This window comes from Cibotium barometz, chromosome 29, assembly GCF_041138505.1.
Source record: "Cibotium barometz isolate CiBa-2024 chromosome 29, ASM4113850v1, whole genome shotgun sequence".
In the NCBI taxonomy this organism is placed as follows: domain Eukaryota; kingdom Viridiplantae; phylum Streptophyta; class Polypodiopsida; order Cyatheales; family Cibotiaceae; genus Cibotium; species Cibotium barometz.
Genome location: NC_141074.1, coordinates 45,747,137 through 45,766,089, shown reverse-complemented (window position 1 = coordinate 45,766,089; position 18,953 = coordinate 45,747,137).

The window sequence follows — 18,953 nt, the reverse complement described above, 5'->3', positions numbered from 1 at the left end:
CACACTCATAAAACCCTAAAAGAGAGCACACACGGTGAGAGGCTGAAAATCTTCTTCTTTATACAACACTCAACACACAGTACACACAAACATGAAAAGGTACTCAACCAAATACATACTAGGGTTCTCTATAGTGTAAATCCAACTAAATGAGCTAGCGCTATAACTATGCTAGTCTCTAGAATGGTTGTCGTCACACAGCCTGTCATCCCACTGGCCGCATGAATCCAACTAAATGAGCTAGCGCTATAACTATGCTAGTCTCTAGAATGGCTGTCACACACAGCTTGTCATCCCACTGGCCGCATATCACCCATGATCTCACCAACCATGCCAGTGGTGTAAGTGTGGGGCCTATCCCCCAGGCAGGTCATCAGTGTCCAGTGCCGCCTCCCTAGATGAGCTCGATATCTCAACAGTTCTTACATTGAGGCTTACCCTTGTTCCGACAAAACTTCTCTATGTGGCCTTGCATGCCACAATAGTCACAAGTGCTCCTTGATAATGCTTGTCCTCTTCCTTGTCCTCGTCCTCTTGATGCCAATGATCTACCTCCTCTTGAATAGAGGCCTCGCTCAATATTTGATGTAGAAGCTTCACCTGCATTCTTTAGTTTGGCTTCCTTCTCAAGTAGAGAAGACTTTATGTCATGCATTGAGAGGTTGTCCATTTTGATAAGTACTCCACAAGGTCACTATATCTTCAATGTCGCAACTAGCTATTAGAATTTCTTTGGCTTCATCTTCCTCAAGCTTTTTCTCTATTGAAGTGAGCTGCTACTTAATACTTTTGTGCTTATTTATGTGGCTCATCATGTCATCACTAGGTTTAAGATTAAGATTATATAGTTGTATGAGTAGCTTAACCTTAGAGTGCTTAGACTTTGTCCCAAATATCATCTCTAGCTCATCCCATGCTTCTTTAGCATTAGTGATTCCTGTGGTATTATGTATGACTTCATCACCTAATGAAGATGCAATTGTGCCTAATTCTTTCTCATTTTTCTCTATCCAAAGGTCTCCTAAGCTTTCCTCAAATTGTTTTCCTTTTACTAACCCCCATAGTTTTTTTCTCATAAGTAGGTACATAAGCTTGGATTGGCAAGTGTGGAACCCAAAGACATTAAATTTATCCACTTCAATGGTAGGTGCCATGGTGATGCACTATACAAAGGCTATATACAAAAGCCAAAAATTATGATATAAGGCAAGGACATGGAAGACCCAAATACCATAACATGAGTAGTATGACCCCCAGGTTCAAATGGAAAGGATGAGGGAATCCCGTCGATGATGAAGCTAAGCAATCTCCCACCTGGATCAAAGGAAAAGTGTGAGAGACCACCGTTGATGAAGATAGCCAAATATCCCCCAGGGCCAAATGGGAGATACATGAAGCCAATGTCGATAACAAAGCTAGGTATGAGTCCTCCTAGGTCAATGGATAAATGTAGTATGCATCATGACCCTTGAATCCAATGTAACAATAGCTCTTGGGTCAAAAGTGAAGTTCAAGTCCGAGGGATAGCTCATTATCCCATCCTTGCCACCATAACATGGAATTGACATCCAAGATGGAAGAAAAACTCCTAGATGGAATGTCAAATGGTCCGTGTAGATTAATATTGAGAGACATCACAAGTGCGGAGTATCACTAACCTCCAGTGTTCTAATGGATACACTAATCCCAAGTGTTCTAATGGATGTATCACTAATCAAATGCACACTATCCTCTAGAATATCACCATCCACGATCAGCTAAAGTGTCCACATGATCCATAGGAAAGATGGTAGGCATAGAAGTGTTGATGCTTGGTGTGCTCGCTGCCATCTCCACCCTCGAGCTCATGCCCACATGATCCGACTCACACACATCACTATCACATACATTATCATCATGTGCATATGTGTTAGTGGCATCATGTGCACGTGTATCAATATAATCATGTGCGTGTGTGTGTATAATACAAGATTGTCATCCTCATCATAATACAATAAATGAATCGATCTAGAACCAATGAGACGATGGTTGATCGATGTCGTGGGTGAGTTATAGAAGCTATCGAGGCCCATGTGAACACCACTGTGATAGTGGCAAAAGTGTAAGCATGCTCGATACATTTCCTCCAAGGATCCAAACCTGTCATGGTGGCAAGACTCTATAAATGCTCCCCCATGACCGATCATCATGACCCATATAATCATCCATAGCTGCATCACGAACATCATCATCATCCTCAACGGAATGATATGGATCAAAACCATACTTGCATGCACACCACTCCTCCCAGAAGTGCTGGTGTGTGCAAAGGGTCCGAAATCGACCAATGAAATCCAAGTAGGTACCATAGCCCCTCATCTGATCCCACACAAAGGGATGTAAAGATGCACACATGTACATAGCCCTATGCTCATCAAAATAGCATGATAATGCTTCTTGCTCATGCTAGCTAGACATTTGATAATCATGATATGCATATAGCTCGCCTGTATGGCATGCATACATAATGTTGCACCTTTGCACCATACGAACATCTTAGTGCCCAAAGTGTGAGGCACATGTGAACAACCACCAATAAGGCCTAGAGTGTGTAAACAAACTCACAAAATCACCAAATGAGCCTACAATACACTAGGCATGTAACTAGTAATGCACAAAACTTACACCACGTGTGAACATCCCAAAAAAAACATAAGTGTGTGAACACAAACTAACACACTCAAGGCGTGTGAACGAGCCCATGGCACATGCACAAACTCACCAAAAAAAAAAACCCAAAAATGTGCTCGAGTGTGTACAAACCCCAAAAAAAAAGTTCCAGTAATGTGGGAAACACCCTAAGGTGCAAGTAGATGTGTTGTGTGGACAAGAAAGCCAAAGAGAAAACCCTAAGTAAAAGAGTAGTTTGTATCTTCTCCTCCAATTCACGCTGCCCGTTGGAGCAAAACTACAATCGTGTCGAGCTGGCTGAGCCTTATGGCCTTATGCTGCAGTAGTGCAATAAGAGTAATGCTTGCTTCATCAGCGTTGTGGTGGTGCTGAGAGCAATGCTGCAATGCACTGAGAGTAATGCTTGCTTTGTTGGCACCGAGGTGATGATTGTATGGGTGTCTATGCCTGAATGCTCCGGTTGGTTGAGCCTTACACGAATAAGGCGAGGAAGCCACCTTGGCATTCTGTACCAGCAGGCTGTGGCTCCTCAGAGAAGTGATGCAGAAGCTGCTGCCTCCTGAGAAACCTATCGCAAACTCTTCCGTCCTCCCCCTACACAGCCTCTTATCCTCTTGGACTGAAGCCTTTGTTGCCTTCCCCCAGTGCATTGACTCAACCCAACACTCTGCAACCCTAAAAGCAAAGCGCTGAGCCAGTTATGGTGCTTGTTTTGTTGTGCTTAAAAACGTGTTTGCTGCCAACACTACACTGCTCTCATTAATGGCAGCTACATGATTCACTTTGATCAGCTTGCCTTGCGAGCTCCAACTGGCTCCAATGTTGTACTGCTCTGAGTGACCACCTAAAAACGTAAGTCGCAAATTTGAGAAAGCTCGGGGTCAATGCTTGCTCTGATCTACACTGAGCTTAAGAAGGTGCGGTTAGGTTTGCACTAGCGTTGGTATCATGAAGGAACCAAGACACCTACAATATGCAACTCTGATTTGTTATTGAAGCCTCTTAAATCCTTGATCACAATTTCTGATTTGCATTGAAACATATCAGCTCATCAGTTAGCAATTTTGGTGCAAGTCTTTGTAATAAGTGTTAGCTATTTCTGAAGCAGGGACAATATATATTTGGCACACGATCACTTAAATTGCTCTTACATGCTCATTGTTTGTGCCATGTTGATCAACATTTAGTAGGTAATGTCAAACTGCCTGCAAAGCTCTGGGATATTGCTTCTGAAGGAGAAATCAAATCTTGCAAGAGAACTTCCCACTCAAGAAGCCTTGTATGCAGGTTAGGAGAACACTGTGGTGTATGGGGCACACTGACTCACACTAGTGGACTGGGTTCAACTCCTAGTAAGGCTATACTTCGTATTTGCATCAAATAAACATAAATTTGCACTGTTTTTTGCATTAAATTGTAATCTACAATCAATCTTTTCCTGAACTGCACTTGCTTTAACAAGATAACACTTATGTGAACTTGTTTGCTTAAACTTTCATAAGATTAACACTAATCTTTAAAGATTAGTATTAGTCTACTTGATTAAATTATTAATAACTTAATCTGAGGATAATCTTCACAAACCATTTAGTTTAATCTTTCTTTGCAAACATTTCTTGTTTTTTCAACCATTGCTTTGTATTTCAATTGTTTCTTAGTATTTCAACTATTTCTTGCAAGAAATCAACAAGAACTACAACAAATAGCAAAGACATGCAAAGGATGTGTAGGATTTTGACAAATATCACTCACAATTGTGAATCTTTGCACAAACCTTGCTCTCTACACTTGTATCTTCAAATTTTCACTGATCTTGAAATACATCTTTAGTATTCTCTTGAACTTTGCACTTGAATCTTTAACTCTGCACACTTGAAACTGCACAGCAAACTATATTTTGCAACTATATTCTGTACAGCTCTACAAACTCTTCTTGAAATTGCAAACTACAACACCCTATACTAGTAATTCTACACACTTTCTTAAAAATTACACTAAGATTTTGTACAGTAATCTTCTTCTTGTAGTGTTCCTTCAAGAACTCAAAAATTTGGCAATCTAGGGTTTAAATCTTGAGGAAATAAGGGCTCTAAGGATTAATCTTGAGAAAGTATGCTCCCTAATCGAGATAATGCAAGTATTCTCCCTAATCAAGATAATACAAGAAATCACTCAAAATTGGTTTGCTGAAATTTCTTAAATCCTAATTTTGAGAATTAAGAAAATTTCAAGAAATCAAGATAAAAAAGATTAAGAAATTCAAGAAAACCAAGCACTAAAGTGGATTAGGGTTTTTGAAAATAGTGATTAATACAAATTAAAAAATAATTAACATAAATTTCATTACTAATCTTCTCAAATCAAGGAATTAGAAAATCTAAACACTGTATAAAAATTAATTATGAAATGATTAAGTATTAATTAATTCTTAATGAAAGTATCAAGATTTAAGCCAAGAACTCTGATACCGATGTAAGAAGGGAGAAATGGGGAGATTCATTTACATGGAGTCTAGAGATACAAGAAATTGTTTACCTAGAAGTCTAGATATGGGTGAAGGTCACCGTGAAAGATTGTGCATAAGCTCCAAGAAGACAAGATGTCTATGGAGCAAAATATCATCAAAAGGGTACAATGTCTATAAGCCCTATGCCTATTATAGCCCAAGGCCCCCAAAAGTATATATGTGAATGACCCTAAGCCCAAGTACCTAAGCCCCATCCCCCATGTGCATATGTATACCAAATCTACTTCATTCCATTCACCTCGTGATTCTAGTCCCTCTTCCTCATATAGATATGGTCCATTTCTCAATCATGGACTTATCTCACTCTTTGCATGTATGGATGGCCTAGGAGTCGTAGGACACAAAGTTCATCACTACAAAGGCCTTCATATCCTTGTAACTCCAAGCAAATACATCCACATATGATTTTAATAAGTGTTAGAGATTCTATTTAAACTCTGTATCAAGCTTTTGCTGACCCAAACCATCTTCAGATCCTTCGCATTTCCCACATTCATGTCTTTCAGTTTATCTACTATGACCCAATGGATATGCTTCATATCCCTCTCATTATTCTCTTCCACCATGATGAAAGCTTAAACTTCTTTCGGTACACCCACGTCATCCAAGAGAGTGCTTTGGGACACTAGGACTTGGCCATATCCAGAGTTGGACCATAATGGGAAACAATTTTAGCCAGGTCCACTTCAAAGAGTGATACTAAATCCAAATTTCGGTTAAGAATTTATCCCTCCTCATCCACATCTACCCCTTCCATCCAATTCAATCCTTCAACACAAACTGGGTGGACAAATTGTTGCAACATATCACGAGATGTCACCTGTAAATAGACTTTTTTCTTCCAGTTCCAGATTGTAATTTGATCGATTTCCTAGTTGTGTTTAATATTTTCTTGTCTCAGCCATGGCCTTCTCAATAGCATGGAGTAAGATCTGGCAATTCATTCCATTTTCAATACAATGAAAGCTACTACATCTCGCTGTCTAGATTTTGGAGTTCCAGATTAACCCAAGCGACTTCACTCTTCGTTGATCTGCCATTTGGATCATAAACAAATCCGGTTCCAATTCTTGCTCTAGGATGTCTAATACTAGCGTGTTTTATCCACGATAATAATCACTCCAGATATTCCATCAAGGACCACACCTTTGATGGTCTTTCCCTATATCTGATCTATTACTTCTAGAATTGCCTCATCCCAATCCGTAACAAGTAGTTAGACTTTAAAGGCTAATTGATCCTCTTTTTCTTCCTGGGTGCTAACCACTATGGTTGAAACCTCAACAAGTTATTCTTCACCCACAAGCTTCTGGATTAACCATGTGCAATAATTAGGTACCAGACACACCAACTAATCCATCGTCATGTTGAGCTTCATATTCTTCATATTTTCTTAGAGATCATACTTAAAAGCTGTCGTCTTTTCACATCCTTTTTTTTTTGCTTTCCAAATTCCCAGATAGTATCATTCACCGGGCTCTACTCCCCCATCTGACTAAACCTTTCTGCTTCATGTGGCTTGTGTATAACTTCTTGCCTTTTTGACTACATATCATCCAACAGGACTTCTTTCACGCATCTTGTGCAAACTGGCACTTTTTGGCCTCCTTCGTCCTTTGTGATTTCCTCCGGATTTCAGATTCTTCCTGCACCATCCAATTGCTTCTTATTTTAGCCTTCATGGGGCTTCCCAGAAGAAAGAACACCAAGCGTACTTGCCTTACTATGCTTTGCTAACTGCAAGGTCGTACTTGTCGGTGACATACGGTGCTCAACCACTTGGATCTGGGAAGGAACTTGCTGATTGTTCTGGACCGCCCCTTGTGCTTCATGCACTAGCTTGGCAACTTGGTCTTAAACATGCTTTTGTTCTACCTAATCTATGGGTTTGTCCTTTGTCATTGGCAAATCATTCTTCTCTCTTGTCATCACTAGCTCTCGTGAATGTCATTGCCAGTACAACCATTGGTGGACTGTTTCCACTAGAAGAGGCTAAATTTGGACCATTTTAGTTCCCCTTGATGGCGCTTCTAGACCAGACATTCAGACTTTCAGTGAGACCAAGGGCTTTATAGTAATAACAATGAAAATTGCCAGCTCCGAATGTTCTGCTCCCATAAGCACAATAAGGTGGTGGGCTATCATTTACCGGATTGACTAGTGCCACTTGTCGTATGGAAATGCTGGGTTACAGTGGACCTACAACTCTTATTGTGGACAATGAACATGACTATTGTATCTGTAAACTTCTATGATATGTGTGTTGGTCTCATAGATTACATAATACCGGTCAACTTGCACTCCTCCTTGGTATGGCCTTTGTCGCACTTGGCACTCTAGAAACTAGGAAGAAATTCAAATCCATCCCCTCCCACACTCCCTCCAGTGAACTTCGCCCAATACTGCCCAATAGTCATTCATCAACTTCCTTATCTGGTTTTTGGCTCCACTTCTTCTGGTTCTGGTGCTTTGAGTCTAAATCCAAATCTAAATTTGAGTCCACATCTAAAGTGTCCTCCACTTTCTGGTCATCATCCAAAAAATCTGAATCGTTCTTATGATTCCTTTCTTAGAAGTGCAACTTTTCAAAAACTACGCTTAGCACATGGAGTGGCTTCCACTATAGTGCATCAAACCCCTCAACAGTGAGGCCTATCGAAGCGATAGTAGATGGTTTCAGCTTCTTGCGCAATCCATGAACAAACCATTCCCCCATCAAGGCTTCAGTTGGCTTATCCGCAAGATCCACCCAACTCAGAAGAGTGTGGAAACATGCTGCATAATCCTCCATTGGCAAACACTTATGTGCCAACCAACACAGCTTATCTAGCACCTGGGAAGAGGTCTTGTCTTTCTAAAGACGGTGAAGGAAAGCATCCCATAGGATCTCAAAGGTAATAAAATTATTGGGACCATATTGAACATGCAAATTGGGTACCTCACTATCAAAAGTGCCACTAAAGGCATTCCACTTAGTAATTGTGGGAATAGTGGGTGGCATATCATTAGCACACCAACAAATATTCTCAAATTTAGTGACATGGGTATCCTGATCCTCCTTTTTAGTGACATGGGTATCCTGATCCTCCTTTTTCTTGCCATAACTTTGGAATGGATAGAAGCATATAATACCCATCAGCATCTTAATCTTTCAAAATCTTCTTTATATCATCCTTTTGGTATTATAAAGCTTTATCAAAATATCCAAAAAAAATTAAAGTCTATGCTCACCACTGTGGTTTATAATTTTGATAAACAACATATTGAGTATCCTGATATAACCCCAAAACATATAATTGAACTCCAAGAATTTATGAAGACTAACAAGCCAACTCACCCACCTCCTAGTTCAGGCGAGGGTAAATAAGAGACACAAAACTCCTTGATCTCAGCTACTTATCCCGTGTTCTCTTTAATAGCAAGTAAATTATTAAACCCCTTTCCAAGTGTATCTCCTACTAACCAATTTGAGGTAGAATTCACTTTCTCTCGTATACCTTCTATCCCTATCGATATTCCCACTAACCCTCGAGAGGAGATGTTGGCACCCAACTTGTCTCCAACATGGCCATTTGATGAGGTATGTAATATCCAACCTTAAGATAATATTTAAGCTTTTACTAACATGATTGTCCTTGAGTCTTTAACAACTACAGAGTATGAGGGGTTCATCAGAGCAGGAAACCCACTCTTAAAGCTAAAGCTCATGTTCAAGGTGTTGATGCAAATCACACCATTTCAACCTACCCGATGGATCATGCCCGATGCTTAGTTTGCAATGGAACCAAGAAGACAGCCTTATGTGTCTTACCCTCTCCGTGCACTAATGCCAAATTTAGAGGACCTGTTACCAATAATAGGTGAAGGTACATTATGGGAGAACATGGCAAAGCACACCAAGCTGGCAAACCCCCACCTAGCCGACTTGCTGGAAATCCACATTGTTACCTTCATGATTAGATACTATTTCCACATTGTTATCTTCATGATTAGCTATTGCTTCAGAGGTGGCGTAAGGCACATCCCAGTTCATACAAGGGGAGGCTACATAGCCATCACAATAGATGATACCAATCCTTGCATCGAGAATTTTGGTCTACACAATTGGATTGGAGAAAAGAATACCTGAAAATTCCAAAATAGTCATCAGTACCAATCTTCCACCAACTCACAGGGTGGATCCGCTCTACATGCCTATCAAATGGTGGCTCACACCACTACAATTTCATAATGCAAAGAGAAGAGATTCTCATGTCTTCTACAATTTTCCATGTTTCTTGCCATCTACCTTCACAAATATTACAAGCCAAAGACAACAATTGCTCACATGGATTGGAGCTTGGTGCCGTGTTTCTGATCCAGACATCATGGCTACTGCTAGACTCCTAAAGTTGATCGTAGTTCTTATCGATCAACCAAGGGAGAGGTATGATGGATTTGAAGAAAAACAACTCCTCTTTGACATGAACACAGTGCCAAATGAAAGAGGCATGCTGTTGTATTATCATTGCCTACGGTGTCTTCCTGGTGGCTACATGTATATCACATTTGAATACATGGTGGACACCGGGTTTTGGACATCCCACTCAGCATTTAGAAGAACCCTAAAAAAGGTTCAATCATGCTGGAACTTCTATAGACACAAGTTTGGCGACTAGGTCTTTTAACCTCGATAAAAGGTTCTGAGGATAGAACCTACATTAGGTAGAGGGGGATGTTAATCCCATTTTAGATTAACAAAGATGCTCCTCCAATTGAGGACATTAATAAGTGTCATGAAAAGGCACTATGAAAGTTATATTGAGATTCTGGCCACCCAAGACCTTAGTAAGTTTTGGGCACCCAAGTGTGAATGAGGGCCAGTTGTATATAAAAGGAAATTCTCATAATGAAATGGCACAATCCCCCTTTGTGCTATGAGAACTCTTATGCTTTGTCGAGAGAGAGAGAGAGAGAGAGAGAGAGAGAGAGAGAGTGCTCTATACACGTGCCTCTTTCATGCATGCATGTGTGTGAGAGAGTGAAAGATCGACTGCCTTGCATTCGTGGTGACAGCGTGGAGGTGGTTTTCGGGTGACCAATCACATGTTCAACACAAGGGCAAAGGTCTTATGAAAGATGAAGGGGATGATGATGATGAAGGGGATGATGATGATGAAGGAAAAAATGTGCCAAAGAAGATGCAACGAAGGAAAAGAAAAAAGAAAAGGCATGAGGGAAAGAAGATGACTTTGATGTCTCTCCCTCACAAGAGATGCTTGGTAGGAGGGGACGAAAGCAATTCTGAGAAGGATAGCACTCGCAAGATCGAGGCAGCCCTAAAAGTTGACGAAGTGGGTCATGCAGCAACACAGGTGTAGTGCAGTTGTTTACTTGTGATTCATTAGTTTTATTGTTAAATAGTTTGGGTACTAACGTACATGATTCAGTTATACGTCCTGAGATGCTTGGCAGGAGGTGAGGAGTTTGATTATTATAGGGTTGGAATACTAATATAGATGAATAAGTTATGGATCCAGATAAGCTAGGTGAAGCGCCAAATGCACCATTGCGACATAATAATCCACCTAGCCTAAGTGTTATGACCCCAATATAAATGAATTTACTAGGTATGATTTTACTCATTATAAGTAATGATAATGTAATGTATATGTGTAGTGCATGTGCTTAAAAGTGTACGCTTTATAGGAGTGTCTCATCCTACGCCCTCGATAGTAGAGTCCTTGGTGTTTTGAGTGAACATCAAAGTGCTAGTTCCTCTACTATTATAGAAGCCCTGGCCTAGACCGGTGTAATAATCAAGTGTGAACACATGTAAGGATTGTAAATGTGTGTCTTTTATACCTTGTAATGACAATTAATGTGTAGTTATTCTCAACATGGTGTAACAGGACATGATTGTCCAAAGATGAGGGAATTTGTTAGGGATCCTTTGAAGATAGCTATGCAATTCAGAACTAGGAGTGTCCAGAGGAGCTAATGCATCTTTTTGATATGTTGCAGATGGTAAAAGAGGGAAACTGAACCTTTAATATGAAAGGTGTCAATACAAGCATAGCGTGTGTGATTGTATTGTAGTGAGGTTGCCCACAAGAGGTTTCGTTTATGGCTACCTCGATGGCATTATCCTGCTATGGAATCTTTGTACATGTGAGTAATGAGGATTCTTCCATCATTAAAGACCTTAAGTGTTATTGTGTATAAAATTCTCATGTTTTATGTCTATGCCATGTAGATGGAGATGAGACTTTATTGCTTCAAATTTGTAAGACCATCCTAGATGACAATGGCTCTATTATTTTCATTGATACTATGTATCAAGTGACAACCATTATAGTGCAGGAGGTTGAGCAATCTGGGATCTCCTTAGACACCCTGGTGAATATGCAGTGTACAACGCAGATTGGAAAGGCATTTGGACAAAAGATAAGCAACACTAACCATAGAAGGTGTTCCTATGATGCATGCTAATTGGAGGCCTACCATTGGGGGAACAGTTGCGAAAGCGGCATATTGCTTCTAGTAATTGTGTGTTTTGTACTACATGCTTGGAGACATGCTCACATCTTTTCATTTCATGTCCAATGGCAAAAAAGGTGTGGGATTTCCTTTCTATCGTAATATGGACTCCGTTGATAGATAAGCCCGTAAAGGTTAAAGAATGAATTTTTGGCAAGATTTTGAATGGGCCAGATAACCCAAAACATTCAATATTCTTTCATTTTTTCAGGTGGACAGGTTTGTGGCATATCTGGTTAACTAGGAATGCCTTCATATTTCATGCAAAAGTTGGTATTACAGCTCACATAGGTCATATAAAAGGGCTACTAGTGTGGAAAGTCTCTTCCTTGCGGTCAGCTCATTTGGTGGAGAATGACACGACTATATATTCGATAAGGGTACTCTGAGCTACGCATGTGGTTCAGAGTGATTAGTGAGGGAAAGCCAATACATCACATGGTGGCCATGTGGCCATTTGTAAAGTAATCTTGGTAATATATCTTTTATTAAAACAAAAAAAGAAAAAAAATAGAGAGGGCAAGGAGAAGGATAGAGTGAGAGAGAGAGGATAGAGAGAGTGAGCAAAGAGAAGGATAGAGAGAGAGAGAGAGAGAGAGAGGGAGGATAGAGAGAGTGAGAAAAGCAAAGGGTAGAGAGAGAGAGAGAGAGAGAGAGAGCGAAGAGATGGATAGAGAGAGAGAGAGGATGATAAGAGCAAAGAGAAGGGTAGAGAGAGAGAGAGGGAGGATAGAGAGAGGGATGGTAGATAGAGAGAGTGAGCAAAGAGAGAATATATATATATATATATATATATATATATATATATATATATATATATATATAGAGAGAGAGAGAGAGAGAGAGAGAGAGAGAGAGAGAGAGAAGAGAAGGATAGAAATGGAGGGGGATATATATATAGAGAGAGAGAGAGAGAGAGCAAAGAGAAGGATAGAGAGAGAGAGTGAGCAAAGAAGGATAGAGAGAGAGAGAGAGAGGAGGATATAGAGAGTGAGCAAAGAGAAGGATAGAGAGAGAGAGAGAGAGAGAGAGAGAGAGAGAGCAAAGACAAGGATAGAGAGAGAGAGAGAGAGAGAAGGAGGATAAAGAGAGGCATTATAGATAGAGAGAGTGAGTAAAGAGAAAGATATATAGAGAGAGAAAGAGAGAGAGAGAGGGGAGAGTGAGATAAGGGAGAGAGAGAAAGATATATAGAGAGAGAAAGAGAGAGAGAGAGGGGAGAGTGAGATAAGGGAGAGAGAGAAAGATATATAGAGAGAGAAAGAGAGAGAGAGAGGGAAGAGTGAGATAAGGGAGAGAGAGAGAGAAGCAGCAACGGAAAGATGTGAGAAAAGGGAATGAGACAATGGAGAGAGAGAGAGAGAAGCAATGGAAAGATGTGAGATGGTTGAAGAGAGGAGAGAGAGAAAGGGAATATGATAAAAGATAGAGAGAGAAAGGGAAGATGGTAATAGATAGAGAGAAAAAGGGAGGAGCAAGGCTGGTGGTGGAAGGGGCTGGGCTGGGCTGGGAGGTCATGGGTGGAGATGGTGGTGGGAATAGCTAAAGAGAGAGTGTTCAAAGTAGATAAGGAGGGTAGCCAAGAAAATCTCCATCCACCAAGCTCCCTCGGGCTGCCCATCCCCTCCCTACACATACTCCCATTCAAAGTAGATAAGGAGGGTAGCCAAGAAAATCTCCATCCACCAAGCTCCCTCGGGCTGCCCATCCCCTCCCTACACATACTCCCATTCAAACTACCACCTTTATCCCTTCTCTCATTCTTGTTTAACTTTATGGAAGTTAAAATCCAATCATATAATGATGAAGATGATTCCAAGCTATTGTGGTTTCTTGTTTATGAGGATAAAACATAGCTTTTGCATAGACTTTGTAGTAGTTTTCTCTGGTCTTGAGTCTTGATGCATCATACAAGGTATTTTATTCGGTGCGTAGCCAAGGAACACTAGTTCTTCAACCATTTTACCAAAGCTTCTAAAGCATTGCCAACTTTAAACTTGTTGTAAGATCCCTGTCCCCACCACACAACGGATTCGGGGTGCTAGTAGTGGAAGTAGCACAGCTTGCACGGGGCATGGTCCCACACTCGAGGCCTCGCTCATGGATATCCGGACAGGTGACTAATTCCTCGGTTCTTCCAAAACCGAACTCGGAAAAACTTCTCTAGCCCGGAAAGCACAGGCGATTCCTCCAGGATAAAATTTTACTCTAACGTAGTCAAGATCATTACTGACCAAACTGATCCGACCGCACCTATAAAGATACTCGGCCAGATCAAGGAAGAAACTTGCACTTGGATCATAGAGATCAACGCTTTTTTCCCCATCAAGAAGCACAGCCGTCGATTCCTATCCATAGAACAATTACTACCCGGTATTCACTTCATCTATCGTAATAAAAGAAAGGAGTCTCATTTTACGGACCCATCCGTCCAGCCTAACCCCCATCCAGTCCCATGGGTTAGCCAACCACCCAACCACTGTAGTGATGGGATCCAATTTAGAATTTGGTTAGGTTTTGTCTCGGGTACCAGGGAAAAGAGTTCCCAGGCCCCCTAGCCGGATATTCATGCAAATTTAACACCAGTCATGCCACTTACACACCCAATATGAAATTGCCTTTTTCACAGATTCAGCCATCTTTAAAACAATCATTTAATGAAACCAGAGTACCCCTAGATCACAATCCTCTAAAATATCCGGTTGAATCTTAATTTCCAATCATTCCTTCTTCGGAGTATCTATGGCATCATTGGCAACTAGAACGCTCACCACCTGTCCACTCATCAGGGGCCTTTTCAATAGTTCCTAGCCCATAGTACCCGGCAATATAATCACTTATAAAGATCAAGATGGTGAAGATCAGCCATGGACTCATCCATTGAGGACCAGCAAGGTCAGTCAACCAGATCCATGCCCGGTTTCAGAAAACAACTCTTACTCCTTGTTTCAATATCTTCCACGACGCACGTGTGGGTATCTTCGGCGACCCAGAGCCCGAGCACCGTATGGTCGGCACCCTGTAGGATCCTTCGCAGGTTACCTAGCGCTTCACTCATAGGCCGCTTCCTTGGTCCTTCATCCACCATACCGGAAGCTCACCATTTAAATCGAACCGAGGCTAGTCAACCGACCTTGCTACGCGAGACGTCCTCCGTTGACTCTCCGTCAGCTGTTGCAACTTTATCAGGTAGGTCTCCACGACCACATTCTCAAGACAGTCAAAATGCTTCCCCAGCATTCTTGACATAAAACAGTCATTTACAAACAGTTCACAAATACAGTTTCTACAATGAACTCACATCTTTCCAGATTGTTCCACATCAACCCATATTACTTAACCCAATTCCAAATCATATGTGTATCCATTCTTGACCAGATATATCATTTTCCATCCCATCACATCAGATTCATTCACTTCACATAGCATCCATTCTTATCTTTCTTAATTTACATTACATCTCATCACACCCATTTCTCATTACATCTCATTCGTTCACATCTTATATTATTTATTCACATTCTGATTCACATGACATCTCATTTCATCCATTCACTCATATCGACTACATATCCATTCACATACATATTCGCATTCATTATTCCACATACACATCCACATTCGTACATCCACATTCACATACATATTCAAATTCATTATTCCACATACACATCCACATTCACTTTTACATCCATACATCCATTTTCACCTTCACATTCATACATCCACATCCACATCCACATTCATACATCCACATTCACATCTACATCCATACATCTATTTTCACATCCACATTCATACATCCACATCCACATCCACATCCACATCCACATCCACATCCATACATTCATTTCCACATTCACATCTACATCCATACATCTATTTCCACATCCACATTCATACATCCACATCCACATCCATATCCATACATCCACATCCATACATCCACTCCATACATCCACATCCACATTCACCCATCCAATTGCACATTCATATTCACACATCTACATCCACATCCTCATCTACATCTACATTCATACATCCACATCCATACATCCACATTCACATCTACATCCATACATCTATTTCCACATCCACATTCACCCATCCAATTCCACATTCATATTCACACATCTACATCCACATCCTCATCTCCATTTACATTCATACATCCACATCCACATCCACATCCATACATCCACATTCACATCTACATCCATATATCTATTTCCATATCCACATTCATACATCCACATCCACATCCACATCCACATCCACATCCATACATCCACATCTACATTCATACATTCATTTCCACATTCACATCTACATTCATACATCCACTTTCATACATACACATCCATATTCATACATCCATATCCACATCTGCATTCATACATCCATTTCCATACATACACATACACATCCATATTCATATCCACTTCCATACATCCACATTCACATCCATATCTACATTCCCATTCATATATCCACATATGCCTTCACATCTATTCTTTTACATCACATCCATTCTCGCCCTGTCACAACCCATATACATCTTATCCCGTTAGATACACTTCTTACCTCATCCCATACACATCTTATCACATCCTAACTCATCTTATCACATCCTAACTCATCCCATACGCATCTTATCACATCCTATCACATCTCATACGCCTCTTATCACCTCCTATCACATCTCATACGCATCTTATCACATCTTATCACATCTCATACGCATCTTATCACATCCTATCACATCTCATACACCTCTTATCACCTCTTATCACCTCCTGTCACATCTCATACACCTCTTATCACATCCTATCACATCTCATACGCATCTTATCACATCTTATCACATCTCATACGCATCTTATCACATCCTATCACATCTCATACGCCTCTTATCACATCCTATTACATCTCATACGCATCTTATCACATCCTATCACATCTCATACACCTCTTATCACCTCTTATCACCTCCTATCACATCTCATACACCTCTTATCATATCCTATCACATCTCATACGCATCTTATCACATCTTATCACATCTCATACGCATCTTATCACATCCTATCACATCTCATACACCTCTTATCACCTCTTATCACCTCCTATCACATCTTATACACCTCTTATCAAATCCTATCACATCTCATACACATCTTATCAGGCATAAAGACAACTTTAGTAGGAATAACACTTTTATAATAATATTTTTATGCATTTTACTATGCAAAAATTTCATTTTTATGAGAATAATACTTTCGAAATAAAAATAATTCTTTTATACATCTTTCTATGCATAAATTTTTATCTTAATGAAATTAACACTTTTAGAATAAAAATAAATCTTTTATGCATCTATCTATGCATAAAATCAAAATTGATAAGAATAACTCTTTTGAAATAAAATTCATTATGCATCTATTTATGCATAAATCCAATTTAGTAGGAATTACTCTTTTAGAATAAAAGAATTTCTCTTATGCATCTAATTTATGCATAAAATTAAAATTGATGAAAATAACTCTTTTAAATTAAAAATAAAATTCTTTATGCATCTATTTATGCATAAATCCAATTTAGTAGGAATTACTCTTTTAGAATAAAAGAATTTCTCTTATGCATCTAATTTATGCATAAAATCAAAATTGATGAAAATAACTCTTTTGCATTAAAAATAAAATTCTTTATGCATCTATTTATGCATAAATCCAATTTAGTAGGAATTACTCTTTTAGAATAAAATAATTTCTCTTATGCATCTAATTTATGCATAAAATCAAAATTGATAAAAATAACTCTTTTGAATTAAAAATAAAATTCTTTATGCATCTATTTATGCATAAATCCAATTTAGTAAGAATTACACTTTTAGAATAAAATATTTCTAGTATACATTTCTCTATGCCTCGAATGAAAATAACCCTTTAAGAAAACTCATACGATGGGGATTACTCTTTTTAACATAAAATTTAATTACTAGAAATCCTCTTTTTTAAAATTCATCAATTATGCATAACATAAAAATCAATTTCTCCATGATTTCAGTGAAATTCTTTCAATTAATCTAGGATGATAATTCCTAGAATATGGTAGGAAGTCCTCTTTTCATGCTTTGAATGAAATTGCTTTATGTGTAATTTTTACATAAATTTTGCCATAGCTCCGCTGCTATGACTGATAAATCTCAATTATTTTAAATGATAAAGCTTAACATTAAGAAAATGATTAGAATGATCCCTAATTGGATCGTCAACCCATAATGGATTGAATCATCAATTTTCATGAAATACATAAACTAAAAGCATAGAAAAAAGCCATTAATTTGGCCTCAAGCATAGATTAATCTTGGATTAAGGAAAAGCTTTATGAGAAGCTTCATTTGGATTGAGAATAGGTCATGAGAATGACCATTCTTTGATTGAGAGAGAGAAATTACATAAAAACTATTAAAATTAAGCATAAATAAAAATTTATACAATTCTTTACTACCATTCATCAATTAACTTCAATAGCATTCAAAAAACCATTCCAATTAAGCTTCTCAAGCTTGAGAGGGGTTGAGAAGAGAGAAACATTGAGAAAAGATCAAAATTCACCATTTACCTTACAAATTGCTTGATTCTTTGCTCACGGTAGAGGCCCCCAACCAATCAATTGGTTTGGTGTGTTGATGGAGTCACCAATGGAGATTGAAGAAAGAGGGAAGCTCCAATTTATTCAATTTGGAGAGAATTTTAGAGAATAGTAAAATTTAGCATTATTTCTGGTATAGTAAAATTCTCCTATTTTTTTACAAAGACTCAATTTCTATTTATAGGAGAGGGAAGCTCTAACTAAGACCAACTGATTTCTAGAATTTTCTAGATTTCAGTTTGGTTGAATTTGGATCAGATTTGGACCTAGTTTGGTTCCTTTTTGATTCGGTTTGAACCAAGAGAGAGGAGAGATAAAAAAATCACATTATTTTTGAGTTTAAAACTTCAAGCATGTGAAGTAGGCACCTCCTTGAAGGGATCCCTTGTCCTTACACAAGTGTCAAAATGGAATCATTATATCCAAAATATCTCATTTTTTTTAGTAATACTCATAGTTTTTTACTAATAAACCTTGTACATAGTCAACTCTTAATCTTATGTGGGCATTTACTCATTTTTGGGTATTTTTCTTTTACAAATTGGATTTATCTCCTCCCCACACATGGATTGATCTAATTGGC